This window comes from Geotrypetes seraphini, chromosome 13 (genome assembly GCF_902459505.1).
Source record: "Geotrypetes seraphini chromosome 13, aGeoSer1.1, whole genome shotgun sequence".
In the NCBI taxonomy this organism is placed as follows: domain Eukaryota; kingdom Metazoa; phylum Chordata; class Amphibia; order Gymnophiona; family Dermophiidae; genus Geotrypetes; species Geotrypetes seraphini.
Window position 1 is genome coordinate 79731013 of NC_047096.1, and position 14024 is coordinate 79745036.

General features: G+C 46.5%; 1 protein-coding gene across 3 annotated transcripts in view; it reads right to left on the reverse strand.

Moving 5' to 3' along the window:
- The window catches only part of SKAP1 (src kinase associated phosphoprotein 1), a 524527-nt gene that overhangs the window by 35777 nt on the left and 474726 nt on the right, over positions 1 to 14024 (reverse strand). The window lies entirely within an intron of this gene.

A 14024-nucleotide genomic window follows, 5' to 3' on the forward strand; every position in this document is an offset into this window, starting at 1 on the left:
TGAAAAATATGATTTTTAGTAACAATCCACATATCGCACAACAAGAGTGTACCTAGGAAAAGGCAGCATCTTAAACACTGCAGTGAGCACTAGAACACCAACACATACATTGTAAAACTAAATAAGCCAGATCCCGCATAGTCAATTGATCCTGTAGTCAATGCCAACTGAAAATTATGTTCTTTTCATACACACAGAACAGAGATACACCCTCGCCCAATATGGAATAATCACAAACTAAAAATAGAAATAGGTAGACAAAAGAAACCGGACCCTGGATACAATGCAACACCACAAAAACAGTAACACATGTCCTCTAATACAGTGCAAAATATAAAGACAGTAGATGTAAATTTGAAAAAACTGATACATAACAATCACCACTTTACAAATTAACAAATAAAAATAAAACAAATAATGAGAAATAAAAAATACCATTTTATTGGACTAATCCCCGTAAGCTTGGTCCCCATCCCCGCAAACCACCTGATTCCATCTACAAAAACCTTGAATTGTTTATATTAAAGTATAAAAAGAAACAATATTCTGTACAATTGTCAATTTATAAATCAGCATCTTCTCCCCACTCTCTCTTCCCCATTTCCCTTCAGCGTCCTCAGCCCACTCTCTCTCCACTTTCCTTCAGCGCACGCACATAAAAACAAGCAAGTAATTTATATCATTTTCATTCTATTCATTCATAGAAATTAAAGTCTAAATAATGCCAGTCACATAACAAAACATGATTTTACAAAAATAATTTCCTGCACAGTCAAGCCTGCAAGGATTACTAGATGTCTTTCAGCAGCTCCCCTCCCTCCCTCCCCCTTACCTTTGTGGCCAAGTCAAAATGATCTACCAACAATAAAATTTTAAAAACACAAAGCACGCTGTACACAGAGAAAATGTTAATTATCATTTATATTCCACGGGTTTTCAGAGGTCAAGGCAGATGACTTTATGCAATGTCACCTCAGTAATAACTATACAAAAATAGACTAATATTCCCCCTCCCTTTTTACTAAAACGCGATAGCAGTTTTTAGCGCAGGGAGCTGCGCTGAATGCCCCACGCTGCTCTCAACGCTCATAGGCTCCCTGCACTAAAAAACGCTATTGCGGTTTAGTAAAAGGGGGCCATAGTGCAAAATATAGACAGCATATATAAATTCTTAAAGCAGACACATTTTGATCACTAAATTGAAAATAAAATCATTTTTCCTACCTTTGGTAATTTCATCAGTCTCTGGTTGCACTTTATTCTTCTGACTGTGCATCCAATATTTCTTCCCTTCTTTCAGCCTCCTGTATGCTTCCTCTCCTCCAGACCTCATTCCCTCCCCAAACTTTTTCTTTGTTTCACCCTGCCCCTTCTTTCTTTTTCTCTCTCTCCATACCCCCTTTCTTTCTGTATGTCTGTTTTTCTCTCTCTCTCCATGCCCCATTTCTTTCTTTGTTTCACCCTGCCCCCTTCTTTCTTTCTCTCCATACCCTCTTTCATTCTGTATGTCTGTCTTTCTCTCTCTCTCTCCATGCCCCATTTTTCTTTGTTTCACCCTGCCCCCTTTCTTTCTTTCTGGCTCCCTGTCCCCCCCTTTCTTTCTTTCTCCCTGCCCTCCCCTATGCCACCACCATTGGGAAAATGCTGCCACTACCACTGGGGAATAGGCTGCCACTGCCGCCATCGGGAACAGGCCGGCGCCGAGTTCGCTGTGCTTCTCTTCCCCGCGGGGCCGACCAACTCTCGCCACCCGATGTCAATTCTAACGTCGGAGAGGACGTTCTAGGCCAGCCAGGCAGCGATTGGCTGGCCCAGAACGTCCTCTTCGACGTCAGAATTGGCGCTGGTGGCGAGAGTTGGTCGGCCCCACAGGAAAAAGCAGGGAGAACTCGGCGCCGGCCTGTTCCCGATGGCGCCAGTGGCAGCCTATTTCCCAGTGGCAGTGGCAGCATTTTCCCAATGGTGGTGGCATAGGGGTGTTTTAATGTTCACTCACTACATTTTATATTTAAAATTTTTATAAATCTTATTGTAAACCGGCCAGATACTTTGTGATGGTCGGTATATTAAAAAGTCAATAAACTTGAAACTTGAAAGAAAGGGGGGGACAGGGAGCCAGAAAGAAAGAAAGGGGGCAGGGTGAAACAAAGAAAAATGGGGCACGGAGAGAGAGAGAAAGACAGACATACAGAACGAAAGAGGGTAATGTCACACCCACGCTCTCTGCGAACACCCTGAGCCGTCGGGTAGTGACATGAAGCTTGTTACTGGCGTGGTCCCTTTAGAATTAGGGTCACCTTTCAAGTTGGTAGTCTCTGGCAAATGCCCAACTAAGCTTATTCTCCAAGGGTTTTGAAAAATCACACTTGGTCAGAATGGCCTTGGTGAAAACATAAGCTTTTATTCGGCCACCGGCCGTGGAATTACTGTGCCGCTCCGGGTTTTCCTGGGAGCATGCACCTCATACAAAAACAACAGAAAAAGTTAATTTCACTCTTAGTCACCCAGTAATCAACTCTGGACTGGGTTGGTAAATCACATACAGTCATTAATATTCCATGAGGCTAGGAGGTGAAACAGTTAGCACCAATAACTTTCTCCTGTAGCTTTGACAGAAGAGGCATTCCTGTTTATGATTGAGAAATATTCTGTGCTGTCCTACAGTGCTCTTAATCTCTCCAGCTGGGCTGGACTTTCTCCCTAGTCACAAGCAGGCTTTTCCCTGAGAGGGTTAATTTCACTCTTCCTAAGAGGCAGGCAGACTAATTGAATTAGTTAGTTGCTATGGCAATTCCTTTACAGCTGGGCACTTTCACAAGTGTGGAAGTCAGGAAATTCTGGGCTTTAAAACTAGCCAGCATTACAGCCTGACGTTGGGTTCAGCTGTGCACATAACCTGCAGAGGAGATTACTGTATCCTTTCCACACTTCAGCAAAACAGCATGTGAAATTGCCGTACAGGATTATTTCCCTAGCAACTCCCACAGTCATTAGCTCAAAGAGCAAACAGCAAAATACAGCCTAAACAAGACCTCTGTTCACAGACCTTTTCAGGATATTCAGCTCTCCATCTCCTCTGGCCAGCTTTCCTGTATAGCCCCACTTTCCTCCAACACCATGGGTTCTGGGGGAAGGAATTCAGTGGCCAAATTACCAGCCTGTTCCTCAGTCATTTCCCAGTCAGTGCTGAGGAACTGCTCAGCCCCGTCCTGCCTCTGCTCTACTGCCAAGCCTCGTTCTGCTCCTCCTCCTTCCTCCCTCTGCTCTCTAACGAGCCTGGCTTTAAGCTGAGGGGAAGAACCACTCCCCCTTGGCTTTGGATGGGGGAAGGGAATTCCTTCCTCAGCCCATGCCGTTCCTCTGAGGGGAAACTGCCTACGAGCTTTCTGCCTTACAGGCAATGGACAATAGCAAGGCAGCTTCTTCCTGCCTGGCTCTGGAACTGCTTCAGGTAAGTCTAAGCCTTCCTGTTCTATTTCCATTTCATTGTCACTCACCAGGTAGTCAGCTAATTTATTGTCCTGGTCACTGACCTGGTCAGCCCTTCTGCACTGGGGTTTATATACTTTCCTTAATTTCCCTGTGGCAAACCTTGGGAAAGACATCCGTTTGTCACAGTAAAGAGCCGCAGTTTGCCGGCCTAGGGAGAACACTGGAGGGTGGCCAGCTGTGCACCCCCTTGGGACGTAAACCTGGGGCGGACCGCCCCCCCCCCCCACCTTGGTATGCCACTATCTGTATCTCACTCCCTCCCTATGACCAAAAATTCTCCTTTCTTCTATTCCCCGTGTACACAACCATCTCTTTCCCTCCCTTCCTCTCTCCCAAGTCCATGCCTTCTGTGTCCAAAAACACATTCCCTCCCCCACCTCAGCATCTCTTTCCCTCCCTTCTTCTCTCCCAAGTCCATGCCTTCTGTGTCCAAAAACCCATTCTATCCCCCACCTCAGCATCTCTTTCCCTCCCTTCCTCTTTCCCAAGTTCATGCCTTGTGTCCAAAACATACTCCCTCCCCCCTTTTGTGTTCCGCATTTGCCTCCCAGTCCATCTTTGCAACTTTCTCAGCAAAATGGAGCTCGAGCCCCGAGGGTTGTCTTCTGTTTCCTGCCTGCCCTGCCGCGCATAAATAGCCGACCGGAAGTATTCTCCGATGTCAGTGCTGACGTGGGAGGGCAGGCTTTGCTTAAGCCCTCCCTCCGACGTCAGTGCTGACATCGGGGAAGACTTCCGATCAGCTATATGTGAGCGGCAGGGCAGGTAGGAACAGAAGACGAGCCTTGCGGCTCGAGATGTATTTAACTCCGCGGGTCCCTCCGTCCAGCTATCTCCTGTGCACCCCCTTGGGGCGTGCACCTGGGGCGGACCTCCCCCCCCCACCCTCCCCCTAGGTATGCCACTGCAGTAAAAGTATAATATGAATAAAAAATGCACCGAGCAGGTTTTTTGGCCAGTGATTACAGTATGGAGTACGTGTTTGGAATACACCTACGCTGGTAATGACTATCGATGAGACTATAAGCGTAGTACTCCCTATTGGCCAATCAGACCTTAGACTTAGTAGGGATGGGCGGACCCGCTATTCCTAAGGCCTGATTGGTCCAGGCTTCTAGAGCCTGGGCCAATCAGACCTCAGGCTTCGGCGGGATGGGCTGGGAAGGGGCGGGCCCGCCTCATTTCGACGAGGCGTGCCTGCTTGCTCGACGTGCAAGACCCATCTGTAAGAACAGGTTTGGTGGAGTGGGGGTTGTTAGCGCCGGGGGGGGTGCGTCTTCGGGCAGGAGGGATTGGGCACCCTCCTGCCAGCGACCGATATTGTCGGGAGGGGGCGGTCGGTAGTGTCGGGGGGGGCGGTCGGTAGTGTCGGGGGGGGGAGGTGCGTCTTCGGGCAGGAGGGTTTGGGCACCCTCCTGCCAGTGATCGGTCAGGGGCCACGGCCCGCTATACTTATAGCGGCAGAGAGATCCCTTGCCGCGATAAGTATAGCGGCCGCGTTTACTTACAATGTAGACCAGCATTTTGCTGGCCTACATTTTTAAGCTTCTCATCTACTAGGGAGACGCGTAGGGCCGCCTAGGTTCAGCCTAAGGCCCGCCTAAGGCCCTTAGACGAGCTTAGGCATCTTGCGGGTCTCCCTAGGCTCCCGGAGGCGCCTTCAGGCCTGCCTGGGGAGCATTTTTTTTAAAAAAACGTGCATCCCGATTGGCTGATTAGACAGCTGTAGGACGCCTACAGCTGCTTAAAATCGGGACGCACTTTTAGAGAATCTGGGCCTCAATGCTGTTCTATAATGGACACTTATCTTTGAAAGCCCATTATAGAATTATCACTGAGCACCTATTTCTGAGGACCATTTACTAAATCTAGCCAACAGGGGTAATTCTCTACAGGTTACTTAAGTTAGGTGCAGGTCTGCTGCGTGCTAAGCACTAAGACCCGGATTCTCTAACCATTGCAGATTTTTTAGGAGCTGGTAGGTGCCCAAGCTCAGTAAAAAACATTGTATAAGCAATGTTTTTAATTGAGTTTCAAGGTGCCTAAAAAATTGGCACCAGAATTGTGCCTCCATAGGTGCTTTAGGCCGCCTAATGTCACAGTGGGCGTGGCTATTGCCGGAAGTGGCATTAGGCGGCCTAAAGTGCATACAGAAGTGTGATTCATATCAAAGACAGACGTCGGAAACGTAGGCCTGGAAACTCCTGGTCTATATTTCTGATGCCTACCTTTGCTGGAGGCACAATTCTGTACCTAGTGCCATTGTGTGATTGACATGTGATCGGCGGCTGCTTTTAAGACGGTTGCCAGCAACGGCTACAGTTACAGAAGCCAGGCCTAATTCTATAACAGCAATTTTGCACATAATTGCTGTTTTAGAATACTAGCTTAGGTCAGCATTTATGCGCCAGCATTTAGGTATGGCTGCTTACATCATGCCAACGGCCTAAATGTTAAAGTTGCACACGTAACTGTTGATATTCTATAAAGTTAGCATGTTGGTTGGGCACACCCATGATCCTACTACCACTTATCAGTTCTATAGCACTGCCAGATGTATGCAGTGCTCCACATTAAACATGTAAGAGACAATCCATGCTTGATAGAGCTTACAATCTAATCAAAACATTACATTACATTACATTACATTACAAAACAGACAAACAGGACAAATAGGAGTTCGCAGAGGGAATGATAAAACAGACATAGGAACTTTACAAGTGAATAACAGTTAGGAGTTAAAAGCAGCCTCAAAAAATTAGGCTTTTAGCCTAGATTTGAACACTGCCAGAGACAGAGCTTGACTCAGGCACTCTGCTCCAGGCTTATGGTGCTGCAAGACAGAAGGGATGGAGTCTGGAGTTGGCAATAGAGGAGAAGGGTATAGATTTGTCCAATTAATATTTACACTTTCCCCCCCTCCCCTATTGTTCTTTTTATAATAATTTACTCTTAACCTTTCATTTTTAACATTGTAAACCAGCCAGGTGTCCGTCGATGGTCGGTATATTAAAACTTAATAAACTTGGAACTTGATAAAAGACTTACCTGATGAATGGAGATGCAGAGTGAATGTACTTGTACGTCAATAAGAGGAGTTTGAACTATATGCAGAAATGAATAAGGAGCCAATTAAATGACTTGAGGAGACTGGTAATGTGAGCACAGATCAAAGGGGGGAGAGATGGTATAGTGCAGTGGTCTCAAACTTGCAGCCCGGGCACCACATGCGGCCCGCCAGGTATTAATTTGAGGCCCTCAGTATGTTTATCATAATCACAAAAGTAAAATAAAACAGTTTTCTTGATCATATGTCTCTTTAGCTATACCGTATTTTCGCGGATATAACGCGCACCATTGTAAAACGCGCACAGGGGTATAGCGCGCAGAAATCACGATGATATGTACAAAAACTTTTCTATACCGCGCTCAGGCATATAACGCGCATGCTGCCCGACTCTCCTCTGGCCACCCCGACTCTCCTTTCGCTCTCCCCGACTCTCCTCTGGCCACCCCGACTCTCCTTTCGCCCTCCCCGACTCTCATCTGGTTGCCCCGACTCACCCTGACTTTCGGTGCACTGCCCCGACTCTCCTCTGGTTGCCCCGACTCACCCTGACTTTCGGTGCACTGCCCCGACTCTCCTCTGGTTGCCCCGACTCACCGTTCACCCGCCCTGACTTTCGGTGCACTGCCCCGCCTCTCCGTGCCTGTCCCCCTTGAAGGTCTGCCTGTCCCCTCCCCCCCCAGCTGACCCGCGACCCCCCTGGCCGACCCCCACGACCCCCCCACCCCCCTTCCCCGTACCTTTGGAAGTTGGCCGGACAGACGGGAGCCAAACCCGCCTGTCCGGCAGGCAGCCAACGAAGGAATGAGGCCGGATTGGCCCATCCGTCCTAAAGCTCCGCCTACTGGTGGGGCCTAAGGCGCGTGGGCCAATCAGAATAGGCCCTGGAGCCTTAGGTCCCACCTGGGGGCGCGGCCTGAGACACATGCCCATCCAGTTCTACCCAGCCCCACCCTGTTACGCCGATGTCACGCCCTGTTCTGCCCCAGCCCCTCCCCCTGAACCTGTTCTCATGCTTGGAGCTGCGTCAGGAGGGCATCTGTGCATGTGCAACACGATGACATCACATGCAAGTGCGCATGCATGTGACATCACCACGTTGCATCCACGCATGCGCAGATGCCCTCCCGATGCGGTCCTGACCTTGAAGCTTTTCAAAACCTGGACAAAGTGCTGTTTTGCGAATGGATATTTTCTCTACTGGATTTCTGGATGTTTTTCTGGACATCCTATTAAAAATGCCCCTCTAAGGTTTTGCCTGCCAATTAAGTGCAGTTCATGCATAACTGCAAATTAGTGCCTCTTATTGCAATCTCTTCCTAAAGGTAGTTAATAAATCCCAATCAATCAATCAATTATATTATCGATAATTAATTGACAAATTAGGAGCTCCTTTTACAAAACCATGGCAAATGCACCGAAGTCCATAGGAATTGAATGAGCTTTGGTGCATTTTCCACGAGTGAATCACTACTGTGGATCTGTAAAAAGGAACCCTAGGTGCTAATTTGCACTATATTCTTTGCAAAATTGTGCATGCAAGATTAGAGAATGAGGGGAATAGAGTAGGTGCACACATTTATGCCTGCCTCGGAGCAGGTATACATTAGTGTGTTTCAAACTGGCTGCTTCTGGTGCTTATTTTATGCCTATGTTGCCTTGATAAAATATTGTTGTTTTCCAAGGCTTGCTTTTCTCTATCAGTTGCCTTTATAAAATAAGCATAAAATAGACATAAGAACATAAGATTTGCCGCTGCTGGGTCAGACCAGTGGCATATTGTGCCTAGCAGTCCCCTCACATGGCGGCCCTTAGGTCAAAGACCAGTGCCCTATTTGAGTCTAGCCTTATCTGTGTATGTTCTGGTCCAGCAGGAACTTATCTAACCTTTTCTTGAATCCCTGGAGGGTGCTTTCCCTTATAGCAGCTTCTGGAAGAGAGTTCCAGATTTCTATCACTCTCTGGGTGAAGAACAACTTCCTTATGTTTGTACAGATTCTATCCCCTTCTAACTTTAGCGAGTGCCTTCTCGTTCTCTTCACCTCGGAGAAGGTGATCAATCTCTCTTTCTCTACTAAGTCAATTCCCTTCAATATCTTGAATGTTTCAATCATGTCCCCTCTCAGGCTCCTCTATTCAAGGGAGAAGCAGCCCAGTTTCTCTAGCCTCTCATTGTATGGCAACTCCTCCAGTCCCTTAACCATTTTTGTCGCTCTTCTCTGGACCCTTTCGAGTAGTACTATATCCTTTTTATATACGGCAACCAGTGTTGGATGCAGTATTCCAGGTGGGGGCGTACCAGTACAGCAGCATGATAACCTTCTCAGATCTGTTTGTGATTTCCTTCTTAATCATTCCTAGCATTCTATTTGGCCTCTTTGCTGCCGCCACGTATTGCACGGACAGTTTCATTGACTTGTCTACAAGTACTCCCAAGTCTCTTTCCTGGGGGCTCTCTCCGAGTACAGCACCGGAAATCCTGTACTCGTGCATATGATTTTTGTTACCGACATGCATCACCTTGCACTTATCCACGTTGAACCTCATTTGTCATTTAGTGGCCCATATCTCGAGTGTGTTTATGTCTCGTTGTAGGTCTTCGTAATCCTTCTGTGTCCTCACTACTCTGAATAATTTTGTATTCTCCACAAATTTAATCACCTCACTCGTCGTGCCAATTTCTAGGTCGTTTATAAATATGTTGAAGAGCACAGGCCCGAGCACTGAACCCTGCTCACTCCACTCGTGATGCTTTTCCAGTCTGAGTACTGTCAATTTACACTCCACTCTCTGTTTCCTATCTGCCAAACAGTTTTTAATCCACGCGAATATATCACCCTCGATTCCATAGCTCATAATTTTTCAAAGTAGACGTTCATGCGGGACCTAATCATATTATTTTAGGCCCTGTTATAAAATCCCCTTTTTGGTAGGGTTACCAGATGGCCAGATTTCCCTGGACATGTCCTCCTTTTCAAGGACATGTCTAGGGGTCCGGACACCTTTTCAAAGCCTGGTACTTTGTCCGGGTTTTGAAATGCTTCCCATCAAAATTCCATCATTGCGTCACATCTGTGCATGTGCGGATGCCATCTGGAGGCAGGGCTGGGGGGCAGAATGGGGTGTGACACATGCGGAAAGGGGCGGAACTGGGTGGGCCTGGGGGTGTGGCCACAGGTCCAGATTTTCCTTTGGGAAAATCTGGCAACCCTACTTTTTGGTAGGCTCGCATAGCTGACCAATAAACTGAAGTACATAAATACAAATATTGGAGGCTAGTTTTTAATTTTATCTGAAGTACAAGTAACAGCGGCTTTAGAAAAACAGAGGTAAAATCAGTGAAGAGAAATGTCATTTTTACATGGCAGTTTTCTCCAGCTATTCCAGAAGGCCCGCTAAGGTCAAGATTGTGGCCTTACAAACATCAGAAATCAGGACACAAAGCTAAGCAAAGGCAGTATGCAGGAGTTCATTGTCATACTTGTGGAGCCAGTAATCAATGAAAACTGGATAATAATTTGAATCTAATCTTAAATCACTGAATTTAACTGACAAAACAATTACAATCAGCAAAAATTATCCTGATGACTTTTATGTATGTTTAGATAAGAGAGAGCCAATCTTTTCCTAACTATAATTACTGTGCTGGAAAATACTTCCTGGATATGATGTTTGATCTGCAATAAATTATTTTTCCAGTTTGCTTGGTGGGATTTTGCAACAGTCTGTTTGCAGTAGCTGTAATACTACAGACTCAGGCTCACCCGATCCTGTGTTCACTAATCTTCAAATGTCTTTCTTCTGCTACCCTTGCTCAAAATGTAAACAGCATTTCAGAGACAGCAGATGGATTTTTATATTGGCTACTATTTCATAGTCAGATAGAGGCTGCCGTATTATAACTATAGTCTCAAAGCTGCCGAGTTTGCTTCGGCAAGATTAATTCTGTGAAATTAATTGGGACAAGATTGAAAAGGAAATTAAGATGCAGCTGAGTGAACAGCCCTTTTAAACACCTTTTCTTGCTCTGTTCAAACTTGAATTCTATGGCAGTCACAGGCTTCATGTGAATTAATTTATGAAAAGAAAGCTTTTAAAAACAATTATGTGCAAAAAAATTTGCACAGAAGCCACAATCTGGAGCCACTGAAGATAATTGAAGTCCAGAGTAGCACCCATTTCAAAATGAAGAAAATAAGATTTTATAAACAATTGGACAAAAAGAAGAAATAAAACAAAGCTACGTACTTGTAATAGATATTTTCAGAGGACAGCAGACCACCAGTCTCATAACTTAAGTGATGTCATCCTGACAGCACCATTCTCTTTCAGAGCTTTCTAGGAGATTCTTCAGCTTCACTGGGCATGCTCAGCAGTTTCTGCAGAGCTATATGTCCTTGTCCACAGCATGCTTCAGTCCTATCATTAATGTAATCAGCTAAACTTCAAGGGCCAGATGCTCAAAAGCTTCCAGTGCAAGTAAGACTGGTTGTAGCCAGTCTAGTTTGCAAGCTAGTTAAGCCTCTGATGCACAAAAGGATTCTCGGTGGCTTTTACCAGTTGTGGTAGCAGCCACCGAGAATCCTATGCAAATGCATTACAATGAGCTCATTAGTATTAATATGAGCACTCCGTGCAATGCATAGCGAGGAATGCCTACCTTTAGCATTAAAAATTTTTCAGCAGGCCTGGAGCTGATGTTTTATGATCAAAGGTTTTGAACAGCCCACATAGATTAGGGTTACCAGATTTTCCAAATGGAAAATCCGGACCCATGGCTCCGCCCCCAGGCATGCCTGTTCTGGCTGGCCACGCCCTGTTCCGCCCTCCAGGCTCATTCTCACGCCCTGCCCCACCCCACCCCCTCAACCTGCATGAGCAATGAGTGATATCGGACGGCATTCATGCATGCGTGGATACGTGATGATGTCATGCGCATTTGTGTGACATCACTACGTTGCATCCATGCATGCGTGGATGCTGTCCCGATGTTGCTTATTGCCAGAAGCTTTTCAAAATCCGGACGTCTGGTAACCCCAACATAGATGATATTGCAATAGTACAGCCTAGATAGAATTATTGTATTTTTCGCTCCATAAGATGCACCTGACCATAAGACGCATCCTAAATTTAGAGGAGGAAAACAAGAAATAAAACATTCTGACCCAAATTCTCCCTGACAGGCTCTGCACCCAACCCCACACTCATTGCCAGGCTCTGCACCCTGTCTCCCCTCCATGCCAAGCTCTGCACCCTGTCCCCCCTCTGGTGGTCTAGTGGTAGGCTGGGAGAGGGCACAGGGTGGGCAGGACAGGGCACAGATGTCAATGCAGACGACTTTTAAAAAATATGCAATGCCACCTCAGTAACAACTATAGAAAAATAGACAAATATAGGGCAAAATATAGACAGCAGATATAAATTCTCAAAACGGACACATTTTAATCACTACATTGAAAATAAAATCATTTTCCCTACCTTTGTTGTCTGGTGATTTCTTTCTTTCTTTCTTTCCTCAGGCCCAACAATTATCCCTTCTTCCCTCCCTCCTATGTTCCCCTCACTGCCTTGGTCATCTTCCCCCCCCCCCCAACTCAGGCCCAATTGTCCCTTCCTTCTTCCCTCCCTCCTATGTTCCCCTCTCTGCCTTAGTCATCTTCACCCCCCTCAACTCAAGCCCAACAATTGTCCCTTCCTCCCTCCCTCCTATGTTCCTCTCACTGCCTTCCAGCATGTCCTCTTTCACCCCCCCAAGCCTGCCCGCCCGCTTGATGGTTTTAATTGTCTCTCGCTGCTGCCGCTGTGAGAACATGTCCACGAAGCAGCAGCAGCGTGGGGGGGACTCCTGTCTAAAGCATTCAGAGTGGCCTGAGAGTGAGGGATGAGTAGAGACCCAGTGGCGCTTCACTCCCTACAGCGGCTTTTTACCCCTATGAAGAAAAATTGCTGGAAAGGGCCAGGTGGGTGCAGCGATTGTATGCCGTCATCCCAGAAGCTTTACTCTCGACGTCAATTCTGACGTCGGCGAGAAGGTCTGGGCCTTTGATGTTGGGAATAAGGCTTCTGGGCCGGCGGTGTGCAATTGCTACACCCGCCTGGTCTTTCCCTTCCTCTACTTTCGGCTGCAGTGAGCAACCAGCAGCAGCAGCAGCAGTGGTTAAGAGGTGAGCAGTGGCGGCGGTCTAAATAAGATAAAGGGGGGGAGGGATTGGGGTATTCGCTCCATAGGACGCACCCTTTTTTCCACCCATTTTTTTGGGTGGAAAAAGTGCGTCTTATGGAGCGAAAAATATGGTAAGTCCTGAATCAACAATCTGAATGTACTCAACTCAAAATATTTATGGATGGTTCTAACTAGAGTTACCAGATGTCCAGGAAAACCCAGACATGTCCTCTTTTTAGAGGACTGTTTGGGTCCCTGGACAGATTTTCCCAAACCTAGCAGTTGTCTGCGTTTTTGAAAGCTCTGGCTGTGCGTGGAGGACCTCTGTTCAAGCTGCACTGGCTTCCTGTCATCTCCAGGGTCCATTTTAAATGTGCCTGCTTAACCTTCAAGATGCTCCACGGCATCCTTCCACCTCTTATTCCTCTATCCTGGAATTCCTCAAATCCATTCTCCACCAGATCCACGCAAAAATTAAAACTATCCTTCCCCTCCTCAAAGGGTATCTCCCTCGTCGGTAAACTCGGGTCCTCCCTCCACTTCAGAATCGCTCAGCTCTGGAATAGTCTCCCTTCCCCTCTCCGCAACCTGAGCCCCCTTCTACCATTCCGTAAGCTTCTGAAGACTTGGCTCTTCTCCAAAACATAACCCGTCCCCTCCCTATTATTATCACACCTAACCTCTCTCTTACTTACTTTTATAAACCCACTGGAGTTCCGTTGCTTCCTAACCATGTAAACCGTGTCGAGCTCCACCTGTGGAGATGATGCGGTATATAAACCCAAGATTTAGATTAGATTAGATTAGATCCCATGCGTCTGTGCATGCTTGGAGGTCCTCAGACATGGCTCGGAGGTCATGAATAATGAGATGAGGCTTTCGTGGGTGTAGCATGGGGCAGAACAGGGCAGGCCGAAAGTGGAAAGGGGAATGGCCAGGGCGGAATGGGGCGTGGTCAGATAGCCGGGATTTCGCTGAGAATAATATTGTTTATTGTTAGCTTCTAAACAGCTACTAATGACTTGGGATGTCAATTCAGAGCAGTTTGCATGAGTTTCTGTAAAAGTTGTTACAATACCTGAGCTTCTGTGGAGGTGTTATAATATACAGTAGAGTTACAAACAGCTTCTATGAGGTGTTACAATACATGAGCTCTATACAGAGTTACAGGGACTTCTGTAGCAGTGTTACAATACAGAGTTATTAATACCAGCATAATTATGGCATAATCAATCAATCATCCTACTTATGTTACCGGCACATCAATCGTCCTACTTATATGTACAATATATGTTCATACCA